Source organism: Eptatretus burgeri, chromosome 12 (genome assembly GCF_056783735.1).
Source record: "Eptatretus burgeri isolate ZD-2024b chromosome 12, Ebu_testis_v1, whole genome shotgun sequence".
Lineage (NCBI taxonomy): Eukaryota > Metazoa > Chordata > Myxini > Myxiniformes > Myxinidae > Eptatretus > Eptatretus burgeri.
Window position 1 is genome coordinate 39,810,298 of NC_140972.1, and position 24,337 is coordinate 39,834,634.

Sequence of the window (24,337 nt, forward strand, 5' to 3'; positions counted from 1 at the left end):
AGTGATGTATGATTAAAGTTATTCATATGTAGTAATGCTTCAAACAAAAATAATAATTACAAGTCTGAAGACGACGATGGTTCACGAGCGGTATTTTACGATGTTGATTGTTTCAGAACTCAAGGATGAGATAATGTGATAATGTTTGACCAAGTTATAAAAATGATCAACATGATGTGGTATGAGTGACAGGTTATTAGCTGCAAAATGTCGAAAACCCGGTTTCGTTCAACAACTTTAAAAATTTGACCTTTGCATAACCTTTAAAGGTCACAAAACAATGTTGTGGACATTAAAATAAGGAAACAGGATACGTGCTATAGCTTAATGGAGTTAGTTAGTCGAGGAAGGTCGAAAACCCGGTTCGATTCCCACAACTTTGAAAATTTAACCTTTGTGAACTTTAAAGGTCAAAGGTCAAGGATTATGACCTTTGGTGCAAAACTTCCTCTGGAACATTCCAGGAACAACATAACGTCATATAGGCTATATGGCATTTCACACTCCTCGGATTATCCATACTTTGATGAAATTGGCGTAAAAAGAAACTTGAAGGGGGCGCCACGGGCAAGGTGTTCGAGATAGAGAAAAGTGGTTTCAAGACTTTAGGTGGGGAATGACCTGAAGATTATGCATAAAAAATATTGTCATCCTAGCTCACAAAGTTTGGGCGGTCGTCTGATTTTAATGTCAAAATTCGAAATTTTCTAAGTTCATGACCTTGTAACCTTGACCTTGTGATCTTGACTTTGGGACGAAAATGAAAAATTGAGTTCCATGGGGTTTGATTGAGCACCTATGCAGGTGCCATTGGGCTAAAATAATACCAAAACCCCTGCCAGATTCGACAAACCCCTCGGAGAAGATGCATTTTTATGTCAAAATCGCAATTTTCTAAGTTCGTTAGCTTGTGACCTTGACCTTGGGATGAAAATGAAAAATCGAGCTCCGTGGGGCTATGCAGGTGCCATTGGGCTAACTAAATACCGAAACCCCTGCCAGATTCGACAAACCCCTCGGAGAAGATGCAAATTGAAACCGGCTACCCCCTAAAAACACAATTCGCAATTTTCTAAGTTCGTGACCTTGTGACCTTGACCTTGGGACCTTGACCTTGGGACGAAAATGAAAAATCGAGCTCTGTGGGGCTATGCAGGTGCCATTGGGCTAACCAAATACCAAAACCCCTGCCAGATTCGACAAACCCCTCGGAGAAGATGCAAATTGAAATCGGCGACCCCCTAAAAACACATGTTTTTTGGGCGTGGCTCCACCCATAATGGGCGCACCACACCCATTTTCAGGAAAACACAACTAGATCATGATATAAACCTCCCACCAAAATTTCATCAGGATCTGATCAAAACCCACAGAGCTATGCTCGGGACAGACAGACACACAGATAGACAGACATACAGACACAACAATAACGAATATAGTGGTCACATATTTTTCGTGAAAATATTTTTTCGTGAACCAATATACATTTGAATAAGGATATTCCACTGCTGTTGACTGACTGTCTGGGCACAACTTTGAGGTTGTGGGTCCATTGATGTTGAGGACCAGATCTGGACTACTGATGTGGACCTGTGACCGGGGTTGTGGATCTGCCATTTGAAGAGGTTCTGGGCTGAAAGGATCAAAATGTCGATGAAAAATGGTGCTCAGCTGATGATCCGGGCAGTTGGGAAATCAATAAATTACTTATAAGTTAAGGTTATAACTTCAAATAAAATGGCTTTTGAAAGTACTTACCAGTACATAATATATCTGTGTTTGTGTGTTTATGTATGTGTGTTTATGTATATGTGTTTGTATGTATATGTACATGTGTATAGGTGTGTGTGTGTGTGTGTTTGCGTGTGTGCATGTGTGTGTTTTGTTTCGTCTGGCTTCCTTCTTGGGATTCTGATGTAGTATTTGGTCTTTGTTTTGCTTATCGGCCACCTCGCACGGCCGTCCTTGTATCGGCCGTCCTCGGCCACCTCGCTCTCGATGGGGCCTTAAGGCGCATCCTGGAATACCTCACTGGGGTCTGAAGCCGCCATGTTTAATGGCCTGCTCAACCATGTCATGACTTGGAACAGGCCACAATGATTTCTTAATGATAAAGTTTTTTTTCTCACTTTCCTCATTATTGAATGCCTGATCATCGTAGCTTTGACTTGCTGGGTACATTGCAATGCTTATAAATGCCCAGTGATGGCAGCATCTGTGGGTTTAATTTCCGCACTTGCCATAATCTCGAGAATCTTTTAAACTAAGCCAAATTACAAAATTTAAGCTCCAGAAGTGAACGTAGCAGCAGTTCCGACTACTAAAAAAAAAACCTGTGAGTGCAACTGCTCTAAGCTGTCTGTCGAGCCTGGGTTCAAATTCCGACCCAGCTATAAACTGTCATCCCGGTGTTTCACCGGCAGGGTGATTCCCGCCCCCCCCTCCCCTCTTCCTATCTCTCTCCCCTCACCCTCTGTCTTTTCTCCCCACCCCTCACTCTCTCTATGCCACCCCTCTCCCTCTCTCTCCATCAAGCTTAATCGAAATTGTGTGTGTAGTTTTGGAGAAGAAAGCAAATACATATTCTGTGGGAGCAACCACCTGTACACCCCCTTTGACCCGATTTTGGTGGTTGTTATATATATATATATGTATATATATATATATATATATATATATATATATATATATATATATATATATATATATATATATGTTTGTATGAATATAAATTGTTTGTTTGGTTCCGCAGCCACAAAGTAAATTGTATGAGATTTTTTTCCTTTATTTTTAAAAGGAGAAGTGTGTGTGTGTGTGTGTGTGTGTGTGTGTGTGTGTGTGTGTGTGTGTGTGTGTGTGTGTGTGTGTGTGTGTGTGTGTGTGTGTGTGTGTGTGTGTGTGTGTGTGTGCCATTCATTGGTTGTTATTATTGTTATCTCCATATGTGGGTTTTAGAAGGTGGAACAAAGTCTTCCCAAGGCTCAAAGTATCCACTTCCATTTTGGTGAAGGATCATGATTCATGGACCAAGTTGTGAAGTTTTCTTGTTGTCAAAGTTTTGTTCTGAGTGCTCTTTTCAGGATCATCACTGAGCGATAACCTCCAACTGTGGTGCGTTTGTACATATTATCACTGGTACAATTTGGGCGTTCTTTCGCTTCCACGCTCTTTTCACTTCACATTTGAGGTCTTGTTATTTGGTCATTTTCCTTTTTCTGTGTTGTTTCGGTCAAAATCACTGGATACTGATACCAACACCTAATTTAGCAATGCCATCTTTTCTTTTTTTGTACCTCGGTACGATATTCAGTCCCAATGCTTTATTTTTGTTTCACGCTTGATGTGATCATCAGGTTGTACATGAGAATTACTTCCCCATTTTCAATGATTGCTTTTGGTTCATGTTTCCACGAGTTTTCTGAAACTGGGATATTGAATTTTTTGCAGATGTGCTGTTGGATTACTCGACATACCTTATTCTGCTTCTGTGTGTACAGGTGTTCTGACATGAATTTTTTTACTTCCCGGTTTTGGGGGGGGGGCTCATACTTTCTGTTTCTGTCTTGCAGAACCTACACTTGTCCGACTGCCTCAGTCCTGACATTTTTTCTTAAAGTCATTCGTGTAGAGTCCTTGGTCGAGGGCATTTATTATGATTTCTTCTCCATCCCTGCTAGTCTAAGTTTGTTTTATAGATATTTTCATGGTAATTACTTGACTGCTCTTTCCAACTTGGTATCTCTTTCAAGGTGTTTGCTAAGGAGACTCATCTTGCCACCACTTCACACCTATACACTCTGGTCATGCCCAGGTGGAGAACGAAGAGCTATGCAAATAGCTTTTTTTCCACATGCTGCATCAATTTGGAATTATTTGCCGGTCACATGCTTCCCCACATCCTATGATCCATTTTCTTTCAAAAATAACATTAATTGCTGCCTACTTCATCCTTGATCATTCTTCTTTTCTTCATTTTTCTTTTTTTTTTTTGTTACCCTCCACATTTCGTGGCTATCAGCCTTGTGTCGGGTGAATTTCAATAATAATGATAATAATAATAATAATAATAATAATAATAACAATAACAAAAAATCCCCGTTGAGCTGATCTCTTCTTACCGATTCCAATTTGTCTATGCCCTATCTGTCCAACTCTTCTTTTTTGAAATACCTTCCTGCACTTTTATCGTTTTCCCAGTTGGTGGTGAATGACTTGATATTTCGCTTTATATTCTTCTTTTGTCTTTTTTGCAATCATTGGGGCTGTATTCATTGCTTTTTTTGGTTTAATGTGTGACATCTTCTGCTTACACCTGTCTTTATAAAAAAAAAAACTTTTGCTGGGTTGGTTAGGGATACCTTTTCTGGCATGCAAATTGGATTTGAGAGTCTGTTGAACTTTTCTGTACTCAACCAACACTACAGTTGTCATTCTGTGCACTTGGTTGAGCTCCATCAGGCCGCTACCCCCTTCTCGTTTTGGAAGTGTGTGTTTGTGTTGTGCAAGAAACTGTTGTAGCCTGTTCCAAATCGAGGCATTTTTGAGCAGGCAGAAACACAATGGTGGCAAAGACACCTGCGATGTGACATCGGGCTGACTAAGATGGCGTGCCACCATCTTGGTCAGGATTTTTTGGGTTTTTGATGATGAGCACCCCCTTAATTACCTTCAAAAAGGGCAAAAGGGGTGTTTAAATTAACCCAAATACCCAATTCTCATTCATGCACTCCCTTGGAGTTCCCTTAGTATTCATGCAAATTTTCAGGCAGCTAGGTTTCATGGTTTTGGAGTTATGGAGGACACACACACACACACACACACACATACACACACACACACACACACACACACACACACACACACACACACACACACTCATAGATTGACTGACTGACACTTGTTCCCTTTAATTACAATAGAAGATAGAACATTAAATATTCCAGAAAAAATGGGTAAAAACTGGAGACCTAAGAAATAAAATCCAAATTGAGGGCCCAGTCACACCTTGACATTTTAGCCAGGAATGGCAACGTATAAAAATGCACGTAAAACGTTGGCGTACGCTGAAGTTTTGAGTTTTTTTTTTTAAAGTTTTGGTCGTATTCATAACGTGTTGGTCGTATGCATAACGTATTAGTAACGGGCACAGAACGTTTCGTTGTGTTAAAGATAACTTATACCAACGAATGCTTAGCCTGTTGTCGGCGTTCACAAACTATGCCCAACGATAGTTTAACTTAGTTATAGTGCGCTGCACGTATCGCCGACGAACTCGTGGCGTTCTCTGTTAAAAACCTGCCGCTCGCCGATTTAAATCATAACCGCCTGAAAATTGGAAGTGTCAACATCGCAGTCACACCTTGACGATTTAGCCAGCGTATGCCGACCTATGAAAAATGTGTGTAAAACGCTGGGACACGTCGAATACGGTATGAGTAAGTTGTGTATACGTTAGGAGCACGCTGAAAAACAATGAAGTACGTTGGCATATTACGTGGTACGTTTAGTACGTCGTGAAATTTCAAGCATGCTGAAAATTTTACGACGTACTCGACGTATGGCTCACAAGTTCCGCATACGCTGGCATAAGTTCTCGGCACGCTCCACGATCATTTACACACGTCGGCCACACGTTACTTAAAAGTTACTCATAAGTCGAAACACGTCGAGGTAATGTTTATCATACCCGAAACGTAATTTTTAACCTACGAGTAACGTGCTTTGAACCTATTAGTAACGTGCTTTGAACCTATGTGTAGCGTGCTTTGAACCTATGTGTAGCGTGCTTTGAACCTATATGTAACGTATCTCAAACGCACATTGGTGTATGTAGACGAATTTCATTGACGTCTTCAGGACGACCACATAACTTACTGAACGTGTTTCTAACTTACAGCTACCATATAATGGCGTATTGGCAGCGTTTAGGGGAATTGGTATATACAAATGGGCTTCACAAGAGGAACCCGTCAGTGTTCCAGACTCCATGTTGAGTAGATGTCAATGTCAGTAGCAGTAGCAGTAGCAGTTTGAGAGAATTTAGTGATGTCGATGTTATTAGTAGTAGTAGTAGTTCGAGAGGATTTAGTGATGTCGATGTTAGTAGTAGTAGTAGTAGTAGTAGTAGTAGTAGTAGTAGTAGTAGTAGTAGTAGTAGTTCGAGAGAATTTAGTGATGTCGATGTTATTAGTAGTAGTAGTCGTAGTTCGAGAGAATTTAGTGAAGTCGATATTAGTAGTAGTAGTAGCAGTAGTAGTAGCAGCAGTAGTCGTTCGAGAGAATTTAGTGATGTCGATGTTGGTAGTAGAAGTAGTAGTAGTAGTAGTAGTTCGAGAGAATTAAGTGATGTCGATGTTAGTAGTAGTAGTCGTTCGAGAGAATTTAGTGATGTCGATGTTGGTGGTAGTAGTAGTAGTAGTAGTAGTAGTAGTAGTAGTAGTAGTAGTAGTAGTAGTAGTAGTAGTGCTTTCAAGTAACATGTTGCAAAGTGTGAAGAACGTTCGTGTAGCGTGCTTACAAAACGTTACTCATAGGTTAGAAATAAGTTTCGGGTACGCTAAACATTACCTCGACGTGTTTCGACTTATGCGTAACTTACAAGTAATGTGTTTCGACGTGTGTCAACAATCGCATAACGTGCCTACAACTTATGGCCAGAGAAGCGGAACGTGTGAGTCATACGCCTTCATACGTCGTAAAATTTCAAGCATGAAAAAATTTGAGGAAAACCCAAAAGTACAACGTTTAAAGCCAGCGTACTACGATGTATGGCAGTGTTTTTCAGTGTGCTCTTAACGTATACAAAACGTACCCATAACGTATTCGACGTGTACCAGCGTTTTAGACAAATTTTTCATAAATCGGCATACGCTGGCTAAATCGTTAAGGTGTGACAGGGCCTTTACCAGGCAGGGGACTATTGTTCATAAAAAAAATGAAAATGATGTTGCTGAACAAAAGATACCAATCATTTTGGAGGCTTTTGTTTCCTCGACATTTTTCGAGCAAGGTCTGAGCCAGGGGTGCCAGCCCAAAAGGTAGAGCAGTACTGCCCATCAATCTGCATACCAAGGCCTTGTAAGTTGATAAAAGTTCAGATGTGCCAGGGAAAGACTTTGCCCAATGAAGGATCCCGAGTCGGTGGCTGGCTTTGTAGGCCAACTTAGATATGTGGTTTGCTCAAGAAAGATCATGGCTGATGGTGAGGGCAAAATGTTTGATTCACTAGACTTCTTCAAGAGGATTGTGAATGAAATAGGTTGGGAGGATTATTTTCAGAGAGTCAGAGTGAGTGTGTGAGATTTGTCTGGATTGATTGACTTATTCCAAGTGTAGGACAAGTTTGTGGTTCTATCAAAGTCTGCTACGGCAGAGGGTGGAGTCACCAGCAAAGAGATAATGACGATTTTCCAGAGAGTCAGAAAGATCATTGACGAAGATTAGGATTAGGACTGTGCCCAAGACATCTGGGGCACTCCAGCCTTGGCAGGTAGAGGAGAAGAAGGGATCTCGTTGAGAGCCAAGCATTGGGATGAAAGTGGAGGAAGTCAGTAAGGTATGTTAGGAGGTTGCCTTGGATGGCATAAACAGGAGAGCAAAAGAGGCTTGTCCAGGTGAGAGTGACCAAGTTTGAATCTTAACTGATGGTCTGAGATCAGGGCATTGGAGAAAAGAAAGGATTTGATGTCAACTTTGAAGATGGATCCCATAACATTACTGATGATTGGAAGTAAGCTTACAGGTCTGTAGTGAAACAGATCAATTTTAGCATCACGTTTGTACAATGCATTGATGTTTCTTGACTTCCAAGCAGAGGGAAGATGACCTAATGTAGATGAAGGGTGAAGATGTTTCTCTGCCTGCATTTTGCTCGTCGTACAATTCTGGTGAGTTTCTCAGTCACATCAGCACCTTGACATATTCTAGTGACCATTACTGCTTCGTGAGTCTGTTGAACTGGCAATTTTTTTTTTTTTTTTGCTGTTTATTTATTTGCCACAAACAATTAAAATAGCCGGAGCATGCATATGGGAAAGGCATTCTGATGCCTTAGACTCTGAATAATGGTAAAGTAATTGTCAGCCATTTGTATTCGACATCTACTAGTGAATCCATCTCCTAATCTTGTGTCTTCTGCAGAGTAAATATGTTGTAAATTACACCATACATACCAATTTCTCTTTTAATTACATTTCATTTGGTGCACTAAATGCCACATATGTCTTCAAATTAATAAATACGGTAAAAATAAGAACATTGGTGTTGTTTGCTCGTTTCCATGATTTAAACAAAAATAATTTATCTGAAGCTTTGTTTTCTTCACTTAAAATGTAGTGCATACGCAGCTAATGTATAAAAATCCACGGTATTGGTTTACTGTTTGAGAAAACTTTTTGTTCCGTTATTTGAACTTTGATTTCAAACTCATACCGATATTGCTTTGTGTGATAAAGAAGCAGCATGAACCATATTATAAATTGGGCAGCATTAAAATTCCATCACTGAGTCATGACGATGCATCGGGGTGACTTTGTAACATGGAAATTGCACCGTAAAGGTCTGGTGAACCCTCGGATCGCAATGCCCAGGCTGCAGGTGTGCAGCTGGTATGCCTGAGATTGCTGCTTTTTATGTGTGTCGTGAATTGGTCTGCTTCACCACACGAAGGCATTCTCTGTTTGGTTGAGGGAAGTTTGCAGTTACTTTATGTTAGGTTGTGTAATGCAGTCTGCAAGGAGGATTGCCATGCCGTCTGAAGAATTGTAAGAATTGTAATGGCATCAACAAGGATCAGCAGACTGTGTCCAGTTCTGTTTTTGCATATGGCAGCTTGGCTGCCAGGTAGCTATCATTTCTTGGAAGTGTGGCTGTGCTCCTCGACCATTCTTCCATCCATCCATTGGGACCATACTCTGTGCAGAGCGTTGGTGCTGCCTAAGCAGTCTCCTGGGCTATTGGGCACAATCCTGGATGGATCGCTACTCCGACACAGGATACCAGCAAGCTAGCACTCATTTTTGCCGACCTCGGAAAGATAACAGGCAGAGTCAACCCAACCTAGTGTTAATTCCGCAGCCAACGGGGCTCAAACTTTGGACATATTATGGCCTGGACAGACACTCATGCTTGAATCGTCTCATGCTTGACATGCTGCATTAGGGCTGATAAGGCCGAATTATACTCACAGTGACTTTGCCCTTTGACATTTTGACCCATTTATCAACTCGTCTTCTCAATATTCTCATAATAAAGCTTTGTTCAAAATTTGATGACAAAAGCTCAAATGGTAAAAAGGTTATGACCTGGACACACACACACACACACACACACACACACACACACACACACACACACACACACACACACACACACACACACACACACACACACACACACACACACACACACACACGATTACAAAACCTTGTATCCCCCTGTGGAGAGGAACAGGCTAATAAAATACACCAAATGCATCATGGAGTGGGGAAATTAACATGTCCATAAGGATGGATTCTTTGCTCATAAGTAGAAATGTCATAAACTACAAAATTTTTCTCAATCAAACTTTTACTACAGTTGTCATGTTTCTCTTGTCATGCAACTCTGTGTCACAGTTTGCTGCAGCCAGAGAGCAGAACCCTTTAACAACAAACTTTGATTGCTGAGTCAAGTGGAAACCCATTCTTTTAATCTTCCAACTGTTTTATTTTTAGAGGCTAATTGCACCATGAAAGCAAAGTAGTAATACCATCTTTATTATAAATAATTTATTAAAAGCATTCCAGAACAAAAAACAAATGACACAATAATAAATAATCTATAATAATCACCATAACGACTATGGAAACTTGGCCAGCAGAGGAACAAGAAAACAGAGGAAACTAGAAGGGCACTCAGTAGAGTGCATAACTACATTTTTGAAATACCATGCCATACAGTACTATATCGTTTTTGGTCCCATCTCTGAATGGTGAATAATCACTTAAAAATTATAGTAATCGGATCCGGGTCTTTATCTTCACCAAAATCTAATCACTTCGTTCTCATCACACACCAAACCTGTCCACAAAATTTCATCCGGATCCGTCCACAACTTTATGAGATATCCTGTAAACAAACAAACAAAATGAAATTGCTCGTTGAGCAAGGAATTGCCGGAATAACTTTGTCATATCTCCATGATCTCTTAAAAAACAAAAACCTGGAAATCAATTTGGTTCTTATAAGTCGATAGTGCTACTGTTTAATGAGTTAGAGCACTTGGTTTGGTCATGATCATAACTTGGAAGTCAATCGGACTTGAAATGGCGTTTTTATCGCAATTTGAAATTTTTGACCCGATCCCCCCCCCCCGACATTCGACCCCCGACCGCTAAGATGGGTGTTGGTATGATACCCCAATGAGACATCTGGTTGGATGCAGTATTGGAAGATGCACATTTTGGATTTTGTTTGAAGTCGATACGACCATTTTAGCGGACGTTATTGTGAAAATAAGAATTTCGGTTTTTCGGTGACCTTGACCGTGACCTTTGACCGAGATTCACCAAAAACGGACAAGTGTCTAAGTTCGACCATGGCCGACGTCTGTACCCAGTTTGGTCATGATCGCTGAAACGGTGTGGCTGCTACAGGGTAAACAAACACACAAACAAACAGACAGAGACACTCAGAATGACACACACAACCGACCAACATAATTGCCGAAATCCGAAGGATTCTGGCAAATAACAAATAGACCGAAAGGGGTGAAAACATAACCTCCTTCACTTTCGGTGGCATCGGTAATAAATCTTCATAATAACACGCTTGTTCATCCATCAGTGTGTTACATTCCGTTCCGCCCATTGATTGGACGGTTCGCTCGCCCGACTCCTCCAACAATTTCAACATGAAAAATGAGATGGCCGCCATATTGGTGCTGTGGGAAGCCAAAGACATCTTCGGAGCTGTCATATTCATAATTGCCATGCCCTTCCTCTAGTCTGAGGAGGGGAGGATGGAGTCGGGGTTGGGAGGGGGGAGGGGAGCAAAGATGAGACAGAGTTGGGAGGGGTGGTTGAGGCTTTGGGGGGGAGGGGGGTTGACGACTTTCTGTGGGGCTGGGGGGAGGGGTGGGTTGATGATTTGTGGTGGTGAGTGGGGAGGGATTAATTCCTTAGGGTTGGGAGGGTGAGGATTTGGGGTTTACGGGGGGAGAGCAGAGATGAGACAGAGTTGGGATGGCCAGGTTGAGACGTTGGGGGTGGGGGTTAAAGACTTTCAGTGGGGGATGGGTGTTGAGGGGTTGTGGTTGGGGGGGATTGGAGTGGGGAAGTGGGAAGCAGATTGATGTCTTAGGGTTGGGATGGGGAGGATGAGGACTTATCTTTAGGTGTTGGAGGTTGAGGACTTGGGGTTTGGGAGAAAGGGTTGATGACTTGGGGTTTGTCAGAGTGGTGGAGAGTTGAGAACTTGAAGTCACGTTTTACAGAGGGAGCTCAGAGCAGGATGTCAGAAAATTGAGGGTCGGAAAGATCATGTCAGAGTAGAGATCTGTTAACATAAGGTGGAAATCATTGTATCATCCATGAATTTGTTTCATCCTAGAGGTCAGAAATGAATTGTCACGATTCATTTACTTGACTTACTTTTGTTTCCTTCACTAATGAAACTCTTCTACTCACATTTTTGTGTGATTCTTTATTTTTTGCATGATGTCAAGGTGTTCTGTACTTAACAGGACTTCTTACGTGTTGAATATGTGTGTTTTGCTCATATGTTACTAGTGCGTATGCCAGCTCATTGTGCTAAAACTGCGATAGCACTTCATTACATCGAGTTATAGACCAAGATCTGCAGTAGAATTTTAACAATATCCTGCATGAGCATCATAGTTGGCTTTCTGTGGGGTTTTTTGGTAGCAGTTTAATAACTACCTCAAACATTATTACCCAGGGGTGTACTGTTTAAGCAGCACCATGAAATAGTTGCTAAGGTCCTATTAAAGTTGTTGTTATCCAATTGTTTGTGAGAAAGTGACAAGTCATTTAACTGCCATGCACCTGTAATGTCACAGTGTTAGAGTTTATGAACCGAATAATAGCATTCAGGTAGCTGCCAGGGAATGTCTCCATTTATTTATTCTACTTGGGACAGTAGATGCCACTGTGCTCATGCAATGACTAAGAAAGGGCTGTGTGTCTGGGGTTACAAAGCTGCTTTCTTATACATTTGAGTTCTCATGGCTTGGCTTTATCAGATGCAATGACAGAAGGTGATTCAGGTTCAGAGAAATAGATGACAGCAACAGGTATTCACACTTTTTAATTTATTTTCATCACTTTCATTTGCCACTGGGTTGCATTTGGCTGAATATTTACACCACATCTGATTCTGATTTAGATAGGCTCCAGATGACTTTCCTCATAGATGGTCTTCGAAAAAATTCGCAGAAACGATGTTAGAAGTTGACGCATGGTGTCTTTCTGTGCATCATAACTGTGAAAGGTCATATTTATTGTCATGTCAGAGGTATCCGTTAACGCAGACCCCTCTGAGTCGGGGGTATAAGACACCCGGAGATTCTGAAATGGTTTGTTAATGTAACTGTGTTCACTTATTACTGAGATTCCCCATTTACAAAATTCCAAGAATTGCTCCAATCTGAGGCAGAACTTGGTGGTGCAATGCACGGGAGAAAGAGGTGGGAAAACATCTCTTATAATAAAATTATTATGAAATATGATATGGGGACAGGCGAGACAAAAGACCCCGGACAGGTCTGATGCAAGAGGCCAACAAATGGGGTAGGTGAGGCATAGAAAACCAAACTTATGTGAAATAGGAAATAAATAATGCCGAACCCGATAATGGTGCCATTTACCAGACTCGCATGGGATGGAGAATGGTGACAGGTGATGGCTTGTGGATGGCACAAGCCGGTTGGGATCCATTACAGTGGCATGGTTGTGTGGGTCAGTGCTGCAAGAGTGAAGTGCAGCTCAGGAAGCGATGGACCTGTGGAAATGGCCAATATGGAGGTGAGATGAGAGGGCTGTCTCTTCCTCATTGGGCTTCGTAAAAAGAAAGCAAGATGTTGACGTTTCTGTGTGCAAAGCTCCACTGCTGTGTGGAGCATGACCACAACCCTCGTGAATTCTGAGACCACCTCATGCACAGAGAGTCGCTGTTATTGGCTGCCCATTGCCTGTGGGTGGGGTCACCTTGCAGGTAATCCCACCCTGTTGGACAGCCCTGAACAATATTGTTCCACCTTCCTCCAGGACTCTGCAGCAGAATGGTTGTTCTCATGGCTTGCATGGCCTGCCAGCCAAACAGCTTGAAATGGTTGTTCCTCCGAAAGTGCCATGCACTTTCCGGTGTGCCTTTAGTATTAAATTCCTGGTTCCACAAGACCTCCGCGATCTCGTCTAATTTCCAGGAGCTTTTACTCGACAATCCTACCCTATCTGCTTTGTAATGAATGCTCACTGCCTCCTCAGTGCATGTTCAAAACATAACCTACTCAAACATTTTCCCTGTTACAAGGGTAATATAAACTATCGCGGACATACGCACCATACGACTCTGGCCATAATCTAGCTGTGGAACTCCCTCCCCTCCCAACCCCACAACTCTTCCACACAATATAATATGTATGCATGGAGGGTTGGGGTGGGTTTTGGCTACTGCATAGATGGTACATTTTAACAAATGTTGATGCCAGACAAATGAACGAACAAATTTATACTTAAAACTTATATATGTATATGTATATGTATATATATATATATATATATATATATATATATATATATATATATATATGTATATGTATATATGTATATGTATATGTATATATATATATATATATATATATATATATATATATATAATTATATCTTCTTCTTCTTCTTCTTCTTCTTCTTCTTTCGGCTGCTCCCGTTAAGGGTCGCCACAGCTGATCATCCGCATGATCCGCATAGTGATTTGGCACATGTTTTACGCCGGATGCCCTTCCTGACGCAACCCTGGTCGCCTCTTACGACACACAGGGATATGGTATACCTATTTTAACCAGGGTATACACCGGCCCAGTACACTGGTACTCACTTCGCCGACCTCAGAAGTATGACAGGCTGAGTCAACCCCCTGGTGTATTAATTCAGTGGTCCAACGGGGCTTGAACTCAGGACCTTTTGGATCCCAAACCGCTGCCCTAACCACTGCGCCAACACCAGGCTCATATATATAATTATATATATATATATAATTATATATATATATAATTATATATATATAATTATATATATATATATATAATTATATATATATATATTGTTGTGGTTACCAGATTCGCAAACCACCATTCAGGTCCCTTAGGTGAGGTATCTCGGTAAGTGCATGTGTAGTTAGGCCCAAACCCGTTGTCTAGTGGGAATACATGTCATTTATACGTGCTGCGACTCTTCAGGATAGCCGTTTTTCTTTTACTATCTTTATTTTGGACCAACCGCCATGATCACAACCACAACATCAACCACCGACCACAACCACCGCTTCACCACAACCGCCACGACCTTTACCGTCACAACTCGCCACCATCGCATCACCGTCATCTCGCGCCACTCATGGGCACCGATGCTGGACTCGTGTAGGGCGCACGTTGAACAGCGTGTACAAAATCACGGATTTTCTGCTTCAAAAACGGATCAAAAACGACACACGCCCACTTTTTGCCGTCCAATCGGTGAGCGAGGGGCGATTTGGCCCCACCTCCAGAACGATCGATATATGCAAATTTGTAGATCAAAAAGCCTTCACGCCCACTTTTTCTCGGGCCAATGGGGAGCGAGGTGAAAGGTCAAAGGGAGGGGGTCAAAGGCGAAGTTACGGGGGGATAAAAGGACGGTGTTCGTCAGTCAGAGTCGGAACGAGAGAAGGAGCAGAACGAGGTCGGAGAGTCAAGAAGAGGAGAGTTGGAAGCAAAGGGTCAAGACTTCGCGGGCAGTGGAGCTGCTCGTCGTGTGCGTTGGAGTCGGAACGGAGGGGACGGAGCTGTGGAAAGGCGGCGACACCAGACGAGGGGGTGCTCGCGTCGTGCAGGAAGCTGCACCCGAGGGAGGCCGACAGCGCGACCTGGCCGAGGTGGAGACGCTCGTCGCATATAATAAAGATCCTCTATACCCCGAGCATCAGCAACCCCCTCCTGTTTCCCCCCGCGCTGAGATAGTGTGACCAAGGGGGCCCCGTTCCCACCCCCTGCCAGGCACTGTCCACGAGGCCCGCGGGTTGCGGGGCCATCGCCGCTCCGCGTCTCATCACCAGACGGGTAGGCCCGACCCGGTCTCGGCCCCAGGCCTACCTCATTCTTGGGGGATTTCTTTTCCTTGGTTTTGGGTATGTGTTGTCGGCGCCGTCTGTGAAGTAGAATTGTATAAGTGTTGCCGTGTGCTCGGTAGTCGGTATTAGCTCTGCACTGTGTTTTCGCTTTTATGTTTGCTTTTTGTGTGGATGGAATTGTGTTTTCTTTTTTTTGTGTGCATTTGGTGGAGTTGTATTTGTGTGCTTTCCGTTCGTCGCGAGTGGATGTGCTTTGTTGTTGGGCTGTTCTCCCGCTTCGCTTCGTCTTTTCCTCCATTGGGTCCCCATCTTGCTTCACGTGGGGGGTTGGTGGTGGGCTGAGTACGCCCGATGGTTGGTCGGGCCGTCGGGGTCGACGATGGCACCGCTCGGTTGTTCTGGTGGTGCGGAGCGGGTCGCTTGGGTGGCCCGTGTCCGGGGTCGGCCTGCGGCGGGGTGCGATCGCCCGGTCTGCCCTCCGCGTGGGTGCTTGGGTGGGTCGAATTTGGCGGGCGGCCCTGTCCCACGCGGGGGCTGGTTGGCTCGGTCGCGGTGGGACCGGGGGGTCCGCCCGTGGCTGGTTCCCGGCGTTGGTCCGGGGGGGTCGCGACTGGATTGTCCGTCCGGTGGGCGGCGTGCCGCGATTCGAGTTGCGTGGCCGTCCGCACGCCGGCGGGCGCGAAGACCGCAACACTGGTGTCAGGAGTGGGATACAAATTCATCGCCCTCCTCGCGGCACTGGTATTGGAGAACAGGAAAACGGGCTCTCCTGTCTCCGGCTAAATTCACGGGAATCGGTCCAGGGGTGAGAAGCGACCCCCGATTCCCTCCAAATTACGAGCGAGCGAAATTAACCCTTTAAGAGAAGCAAGATGGCGTCTCAAGGCGAGCGGGTGCCGGGTGGATTAGGTATGTGTAATAGTAATGTAGAATCCATGGCTCAGGACGAGATCACCGTGCAAGAGAAACCCGTACCAGAAGGTTGGGAAAGGCATCGATGCCGTTCATCTGGTCGGTGTTTTTATTATAACCCCACCGCTAAATGTAGTCAGTGGGAGTGGCCAGGACAGTTGACAATACAGCACGTTATGGAACTCGTGCAGAGCATAATTGACGGAATGAAAGAAGGGAACAACGAAATGAAGAGAAATACGCAACAAATGGAAAATAAAAAAATGGATGGAAACGCACTCGAAGCGAAAAACCAATTAAAAGAAAGCCAGGAGGAGACAGAGGAGGGATTGAAGGTCGAAACGGTGGAGTGTGAGAAAAGACTTCAAGACATGACGAAGAGAGTTGATAAGCTGGGACTGGAGGGAAAAACGGAGACAGAGGAACTGGGAAGACGGGTAGAAAACCACAAGCGCAAGCAGGAAGAACAGTTTGAAGCCAAAGCAAAGTCTGAGTGTGCGGAGATGAGAAAGGAATTGGAAAAGAAAGTTTCTGAGTTACAGAAACACCAAAACAAAGAGAGGGAACTACAAAACGAACTGAGAGTGTTAAAAGAGGAAAGGAAGAGAACGGAAAATGAAACTTTAAGAAACCACACTGTACAGATCGAACAGCTGGAAGCGAAGGCCAGACTAAAGAATGAGGAACAAGAAAGAGTAATGAAGGAAGAACGAATGAGACGGGAGAAAGAAATCAGTCAGTTGAAAGAAATGACGAGATTGCAGAAGGAGGAACAAGAAAGACAGTGGAATAGAAAACTGAAAGAGTATGAATTTGAAACTGAACGACAAAAGGAAAAAAATAGGTTTGAATACGAGGAGAAAGTAAAGGAGCAAGGAATGAAGCAGGAAGGAGAAATCAGGAGATTGAAGGACACAACGAGATTGGAGAGGGAAGAACGAGAGGAACAATGGAATAGAAAACAAAAAGAACATGAATCTGAGGTTGACCAATTGAAAGAAAAGCTGAGGCTGGAGTACGAGATGGACAAAGAACAGCGAATGAAACACAAACAGGAGATTAACCAAATGAAGAAAACCATGAAACTGGAGAAGGAAGGACAGGAGAGGAAACGAAGAAGAGTAATTAGACAGCAGCAAATGAAACACAAAAAGGAGATTAACCAAATGAAGCAAACCATGAAACTGGAGAAGGAAGGACAGGAGAGGAAACGAGGAAGAGTCGTGAGAGAACAACGAATGAAACACAGGAAGGAAATGAGCCAATTGAAAGAAACGATGAGATTGGAAAACAAAGAGCAGGAGGAACAGTGGGAAAGAAAACAACAACTCTATGAGTGTGAAATTGAACAACTAAAACGGAGGGAGAACGAACAGCTAATGGGGCTCAGAGAGAAAGAACGACTCAGATGGGAAAGGAAAAGGAACCAGGAAGAGACAGAAAAAAGGAACCAGGAGAGAAAATGTATAGAGACACGGGAGACAGAAAAAATAGAGGAGAGACTGCACGATGAAGACGGGGTAAGTGACGCGCACACACACACGGAGGTAGTGGAGGACAATGGGGGTGAGCTGGCGGAGCGTGTAGAGACCCAGTGCGAGCACCTGGATGGCCTCCTCCAGGAACGAGGGGAGGGAGTCTGCCCCCTTGAGGCGAGTCACGACCAGGTGAGTTCGGTCGTGCTTTGCGAGGTTGAGGGGACGAGTGCTGTGGACGGGTGCACGGAGAGCTTGGGGGGTGTAGAGGCCCCGGAGACCCTTGTGGGGACACAAATCCCCAGTGTGGTTGTCCCTGTGTGTGTGGTGCAAGGTGTGAGTGCGGCACCGTGTGTGGAAGCGACCCCGTGTGTGAGTGGTGTGGTGGCGATGGTGCTGGAGTGCGTGCTTCCCAGCACGCCGTGTTTGGATGAGGAACCGTGTGTGGATGAAGAACCGTGTGTGGAAGAGGCCGTGTGTGTGAGTGAAACGGCCAGTATGAGTGAGGAACCGCGGGTGAGTGCCCCCGCGTGTGTGGATGAGGCACGGTGTGAGAGTAGTGAGGCACGCGTGAGTGAACGGCCGTGTGCAAGGTCGCTGTGTGCAAGGGAGACCGTGTGTGTGAGAGAGCGGTATGTGAGGGAGATGTCGGTTGGCATGCGGGAGCACGCAGCCGCATCTCCCGGTGTGAATGTGATGGTGTGGACTGTGTGCGTCGTAACACGCAGGTGTGCGTGGGTGGAATGGAGACGACGACGGCGACAGAGGAGAGAAAGCCGAGTAGCGGCTGTAGTTGTTCCGGGGACCGTGCCGGGTTCACCCAGCAGTGAGCACGCGGTTCGTGCTGTGCAACGCACGAGACCGCCACGTGCTCGCTTGCGAGAGTGAAGTCCCGGTCCGGAAACTCACGCGGTGGATTTGCCGATCCCGCGGACGGACAAAGTTGAGGCAGGACTACGGATTTGGACCGGACGGGTTCTCCACGCGATCGTGTGTGTTAAGCTCCAACGGGCAAAGCACATGTGTTCGCGTGGGGAACCCCTCGAAACGTGGGGCTTGTGTTTTTTTTTTTTATGCGCACGGTGACGTCATGGCTGCACGTGTGGTTGGAATCCGGCAGGAGGGGTATCTCTGCCGGATGGTAGCGTCCAAGGAGGGACGAGGAACACGTGCAGCTGCATGACGTCACGGGCAGGTGCAAAGTGCGCGAGCTCTGAGTTGCCGCGCTGGCGCTGCGCATGTAGAAAAAAAAAAGGAAAAGAACAGGCCTCACTTTCGGGTGCAAAGGATTCCTGGGCAAGGGGTAAAAGACCCCCTTGACCTGGGCACAGGATGGAAACTAGTTAGGGGGAAGGGTTAGCTTAGTTAGACCGACTTCATGGGGCAGGGGTAAGTCCTCATGGAGTCCGTGGAATGGATTAGTTAGAGGGATTGTAGCCAGATTTAGGTTGGGAAATTGATTAATGGGATTATTTGGAGACCGTGACAGACTTGTGAATGTGTAGAGGGGACGTAGTTTAGCTACGTAGTGTTAAAAGGAACGTGCTGTAGTTTAAGGGACGACGTGGGAGCACGAGTTAGTTAGGGGATGTAGTTCGAAGGATGGCAGAGTTCAGTGGTGTGTGTGTTGAAGAGTTGTTGGTGAGTGAAGTGGAAGCATGTGCTTGGTGAGTGAGTGAGGCCAGCGGGTCTGTGTGTGTGGAGCGAATGGGGAATGCATGGTGCGATGAGTGATTGGGGGGAGGAGTGACTCCCGCCCAAGGGACCCCGGGGTCAGAGTAAAGTGAGTTAGCTGGGTGAGTCAAATTGAAAAATGGAGGTCGTTTTGTTGTTGGTGGGAGTGTAGGCTCGAAACCCATTTGGAGGGGTGCAGGAGCCCTGTTGACGGGCTTGGGAGCGTGGCTGCGAAAGGTGAGTATCGCTGAGTGGGTACCCCGGGCACCAGGCTAGTCGGCCGCGGTAGGCCATGGGCCCATGGGGGGCCGGGATAGAGTAGTGGGCACGGGTGCGCCTGCTTGGTGCGGGGGCCCGGGGCACCATTAGCCGCGTGGGCAGTGTTGTGGGCACGGGTGACCCTCGGAAAGGGGCCCGGGAGGCCGGCCTGCCACGTGTGCGTTTCAGGGGAGGTGCCATGGGGGGAACTCCCCGGTGTTAGGGAGCTGGTAGGCTCGGAGGCAGTGTAGTGCCCGGGGGTGCCATAGCGGGAGATTCGGCAGAGGGTCGTGCCTGCCAAAGGGAGCCACGTGTCCCAGCCAGGAGACCGTGTGAGGGCACGGAGAGAAAATTGGGGGGCGAGGCCCGAAATTGTGAGGACACCAACACAGGCGACGGGAATCTGGGTTGTTAGAACCAATACTTTAAGCGAGAGGCGCTTGTTGAAAGCCCCGGGGTAGTTTAACAGTTAAATGGTTAGGGTAGATTAGGAGATGTACCCCTCCGCACCATCCATCCCCTCGCTGTCGTTGTGGGCCGCTGGACCCACTTTGGGTTATAGATCGCCGAACTCTGGGGAGGCCATTCTGAGGCTTGAGTTGGGCCTCGACACAGGACGTTAGCTCTCCCTTGTTCCCCTCCGGGAAGGGAACGTAGGGGTTGGGAGTAGGCTAGGTGACAGAATAGGTTAGCCGAACAAGGACGATAAAGGGGGTTAGGGGACGATTTATAGTGGGGGAGTAAAAATAAAAACAACAAAAAAATAAGTTGGGGCTAAATTGGGGTTTGACAAATTAAGGGAGTGGGTATGTACAGTGACAGGCAAAGGCGATAGGTTGGGAGGGAGACAGGTAGGTAGGTCCGAGCCCGCCTTCCAAGTGGCCAGCACCACCGCACTCCCTCCACCAACTTCCACTGACGGCAAAAGCTGGCCAGCTTCATCTGCTGGCTGTGTTACTGCAAGGCCTGTGCCGGCCAGTTCATCTGCTGGCTGTTTTTCTTCGAGGCCTGTGCCGGCCTGGTTCTGCGGGCTGAGTTTGCCTGCAGCGGCCTTCTTCTGCGGGCTGTGTTTGCCTGCCACCTTTGCCATGCCATGCCCACTGCCCACGTTCACCAGCCCCGTTCAATTTTGCTTTGCCCCCCCCCCCCCCTGTTCATTTCCATGTGCGCCAGGATCAAAGCAACAGTTTGCAAGCTGCGAGAACTGCCCTGTTGGCAGCTACAACACGGGCCTGCAGTGGCGGCCCGTGCACCGTGTTTGTGTCCATCCATCCATTCGTTGTGCTCATTGCGTGTGCCACTTGAGCTGGCACGGAGACTGCGTTTGTGCAGCCCATGCACCGTTGTGGTTCACTGCATTCGGTCCATCCGTTCATGCATCCATTCGTTGTGCTCATTGCGTGTGCCACTTGAGCTGGCACGGAGACTACGTTGTGCAGCCCAAGCACCGTTGTGGTTCACTGCGTTCAGCTCAAAAGGGAAGGCCTTGGACTGCGTGTGAGCAGCCAGCCACGTTCCCTGTCACCTGCATTGTTTTGAGCCAGAGACTGCATGCGGGCAGCCTGGCTCCCTGTTAACTGCTTTCTTTTTGCAGAGTTCAGTGATCCTGGGCCATGGCTTAGTGTAAAATTTGTAAGTTAAGGTTAAGATGTACTGTAAATATGAGTGCGCCCCCGGCATGTATGTCTTAGCGCCGGCAATTTTATTTAAGTCGTCCGTGTGAGTGAGTTTGTTTAGGTAGTTACGCAGCCCTCAGGTTATTTATTTTGGGGACACGAATACCATGAATGTCGCACTCAGGGATCCGTAGGTAAAATGTACTAGGGGAAAACTACACATGATGGCACACGAAAATTTGACGACTCGGGACGAGTCTGTAAAAAGGGAAGGGGGTAGTGTTGTGGTTACCAGATTCGCAAACCACCATTCAGGTCCCTTAGGTGAGGTATCTCGGTAAGTGCATGTGTAGTTAGGCCCAAACCCGTTGTCTAGTGGGAATACATGTCATTTATACGTGCTGCGACTCTTCAGGATAGCCGTTTTTCTTTCACTATCTTTATTTTGGACCAACCGCCATGATCACAACCACAACATCAACCACCGACCACAACCACCGCTTCACCACAACCGCCACGACCTTTACCGTCACAACTCGCCACCATCGCATCACCGTCATCTCGCGCCACTCATGGGCACCGATGCTGGACTCGTGTAGGGCGCACGTTGAACAGCGTGTACAAAATCACGGATTTTCTGCTTCAAAAACGGATCAAAAACGACACACGCCCACTTTTTGCCGTCCAATCGGTGAGCGAGGGGCGATTTGGCCCCACCTCCAGAACGATCGATATATGCAAATTTGTAGATCAAAAAGCCTTCACGCCCACTTTTTCTCGGGCCAATGGGGAGCGAGGTGAAAGGTCAAAGGGAGGGGGTCAAAGGCGAAGTTACGGGGGGATAAAAGGACGGTGTTCGTCAGTCAGAGTCGGAACGAGAGAAGGAGCAGAACGAGGTCGGAGAGTCAAGAAGAGGAGAGTCGGAAGCAAAGGGTCAAGACTTCGCGGGCGGTGGAGCTGCTCGTCGTGTGCGTTGGAGTCGGAACGGAGGGGACGGAGCTGTGGAAAGGCGGCGACACCAGACGAGGGGGTGCTCGCGTCGTGCAGGAAGCTGCACCCGAGGGAGGCCGACAGCGCGACCTGGCCGAGGTGGAGACGCTCGTCGCATATAATAAAGATCCTCTATACCCCGAGCATCAGCAACCCCCTCCTGTTTCCCCCCGCGCTGAGATAGTGCGGCCAAGGGAGCCCCGTTCCCACCCCCTGCCAGGCACTGTCCACGAGGCCCGCGGGTTGCGGGGCCATCGCCGCTCCGCGTCTCATCACCAGACGGGTAGGCCCGACCCGGTCTCGGCCCCAGGCCTACCTCATTCTTGGGGGATTTCTTTTCCTTGGTTTTGGGTATGTGTTGTCGGCGCCGTCTGTGAAGTAGAATTGTATAAGTGTTGCCGTGTGCTCGGTAGTCGGTATTAGCTCTGCACTGTGTTTTCACTTTTATGTTTGCTTTTTGTGTAAATGGAATTGTGTTTTCTTTTTTGTGTGCATTTGGTGGAATTGTATTTGTGTGCTTTCCGTTCGTCGCGAATAAATGTGCTTTATTGTTGAACTGTTCTCCCGCTTCGCTTCGTCTTTTCCTCCATTGAATCCCCATCTTGCTTCACGTAAAGGGTTGGTAGTGGGCTGAGTACGCCCGATAATTAATCGAACCGTCGAGGTCGACGATAACACCGCTCGGTTATTCTGATAGTACGGAACGGGTCGCTTAAGTGGCCCGTGTCCGAAGTCGACCTGCGGCGAGGTGCGATCGCCCGGTCTACCCTCCGCGTGGGTACTTAGGTAGTTCGAATTTGGCGAGCAACCCTATCCCACGCGGGGGCTGATTGGCTCGATCGCGGTGAGACCGAAAGGTCCACCCGTGACTGGTTCCCGGCGTTAGTCCGAGAGGGTCACGACTGGATTGTCCGTCCGGTGGGCGACGTGCCGCGATTCGAGTTACGTGGCCGTCGCACGCCGGCGGGCGCGAAAACCGCAACAATATATATATATATATATATATATATATATATATATATATATATATATATATATATATATATATATATATATATATATATATATATAACATACATACATACATACATACATACATATACATATATATATATATATATATATGTATGTATAATGTATATGTATGTATATATATATATATATATATATCTATATTTATATATGGATATATATATATATATATATATATATAATTATTAAATATATATAATTATATACTATATTTGTTATATATAATATATATGTATAATCATATATACCGGGTGTAGTCGCGTGCGCCTGTAATCCGGCTACTCGGAGGCTTGGGTTGGAGGATCGCTTGAGGACGGGAGCTCTGCTCTGCACTGGGCCGTGCTATGAGAGAGTGTAGGGCAGCCTGGAATCATGGCGAAACCAAATCCTTAACCCTGTGTCGTAAGAGGTGACCAGGGTTGCATCAGGAAGGGCATCCGGCGTAAAACCTATGTCAAAATCAGTATGCGGAGCATAATGGATGATCCGCTGTGGCGACCCCTTACGGGAGCAGCCTAAAGAAGAAGATATATATATATATACATATATATATATATATATATATATGACAAATATAGTATATAAATTTATGTGTTGGTTTTAAGTATATACATCAGTTATTGTACATGATGATAGAAAGCTACCAGAACCTTGGGGACGATAGGATTTCCTCCATATTTCAGTCTGCTGCCAACTGTTTCGGTTTTATTAATTTGTAAAATTAAATGATATAAATTATTTGATAAGGTGAGCTGTCTGAATATTTTTGAAGTCTGTAGTAACATCGAGTCCAACAAGGTATTGCAGAGGTAGAACACTTACTTTTGAGCTGTCTAATCATGGTTTGATTCCTGGCCTGACGGCAACCTGTCAGATTGGGGCTTCACAGGCAGGGTGTTGCAACACAGAATGCATCCTTCTTCGGATGCACATTAAGCTGGGCCTCCTGTTTGCTGTCATTAACTGGTGAATATAAAGTACACCATAGTGTCATTTGTAAGTGAGTTTTCGCCGGTACTCTGAATACATGACAAATTCCTGCCACTATTAACGCTC

At 45.8% G+C, this 24,337-nt stretch overlaps 1 protein-coding gene across 5 annotated transcripts in view; it reads left to right on the top strand.

The window, feature by feature from the left end:
• The window catches only part of THSD4 (thrombospondin type 1 domain containing 4), a 217,897-nt gene that overhangs the window by 120,882 nt on the left and 72,678 nt on the right, over positions 1-24,337 (top strand). The window lies entirely within an intron of this gene.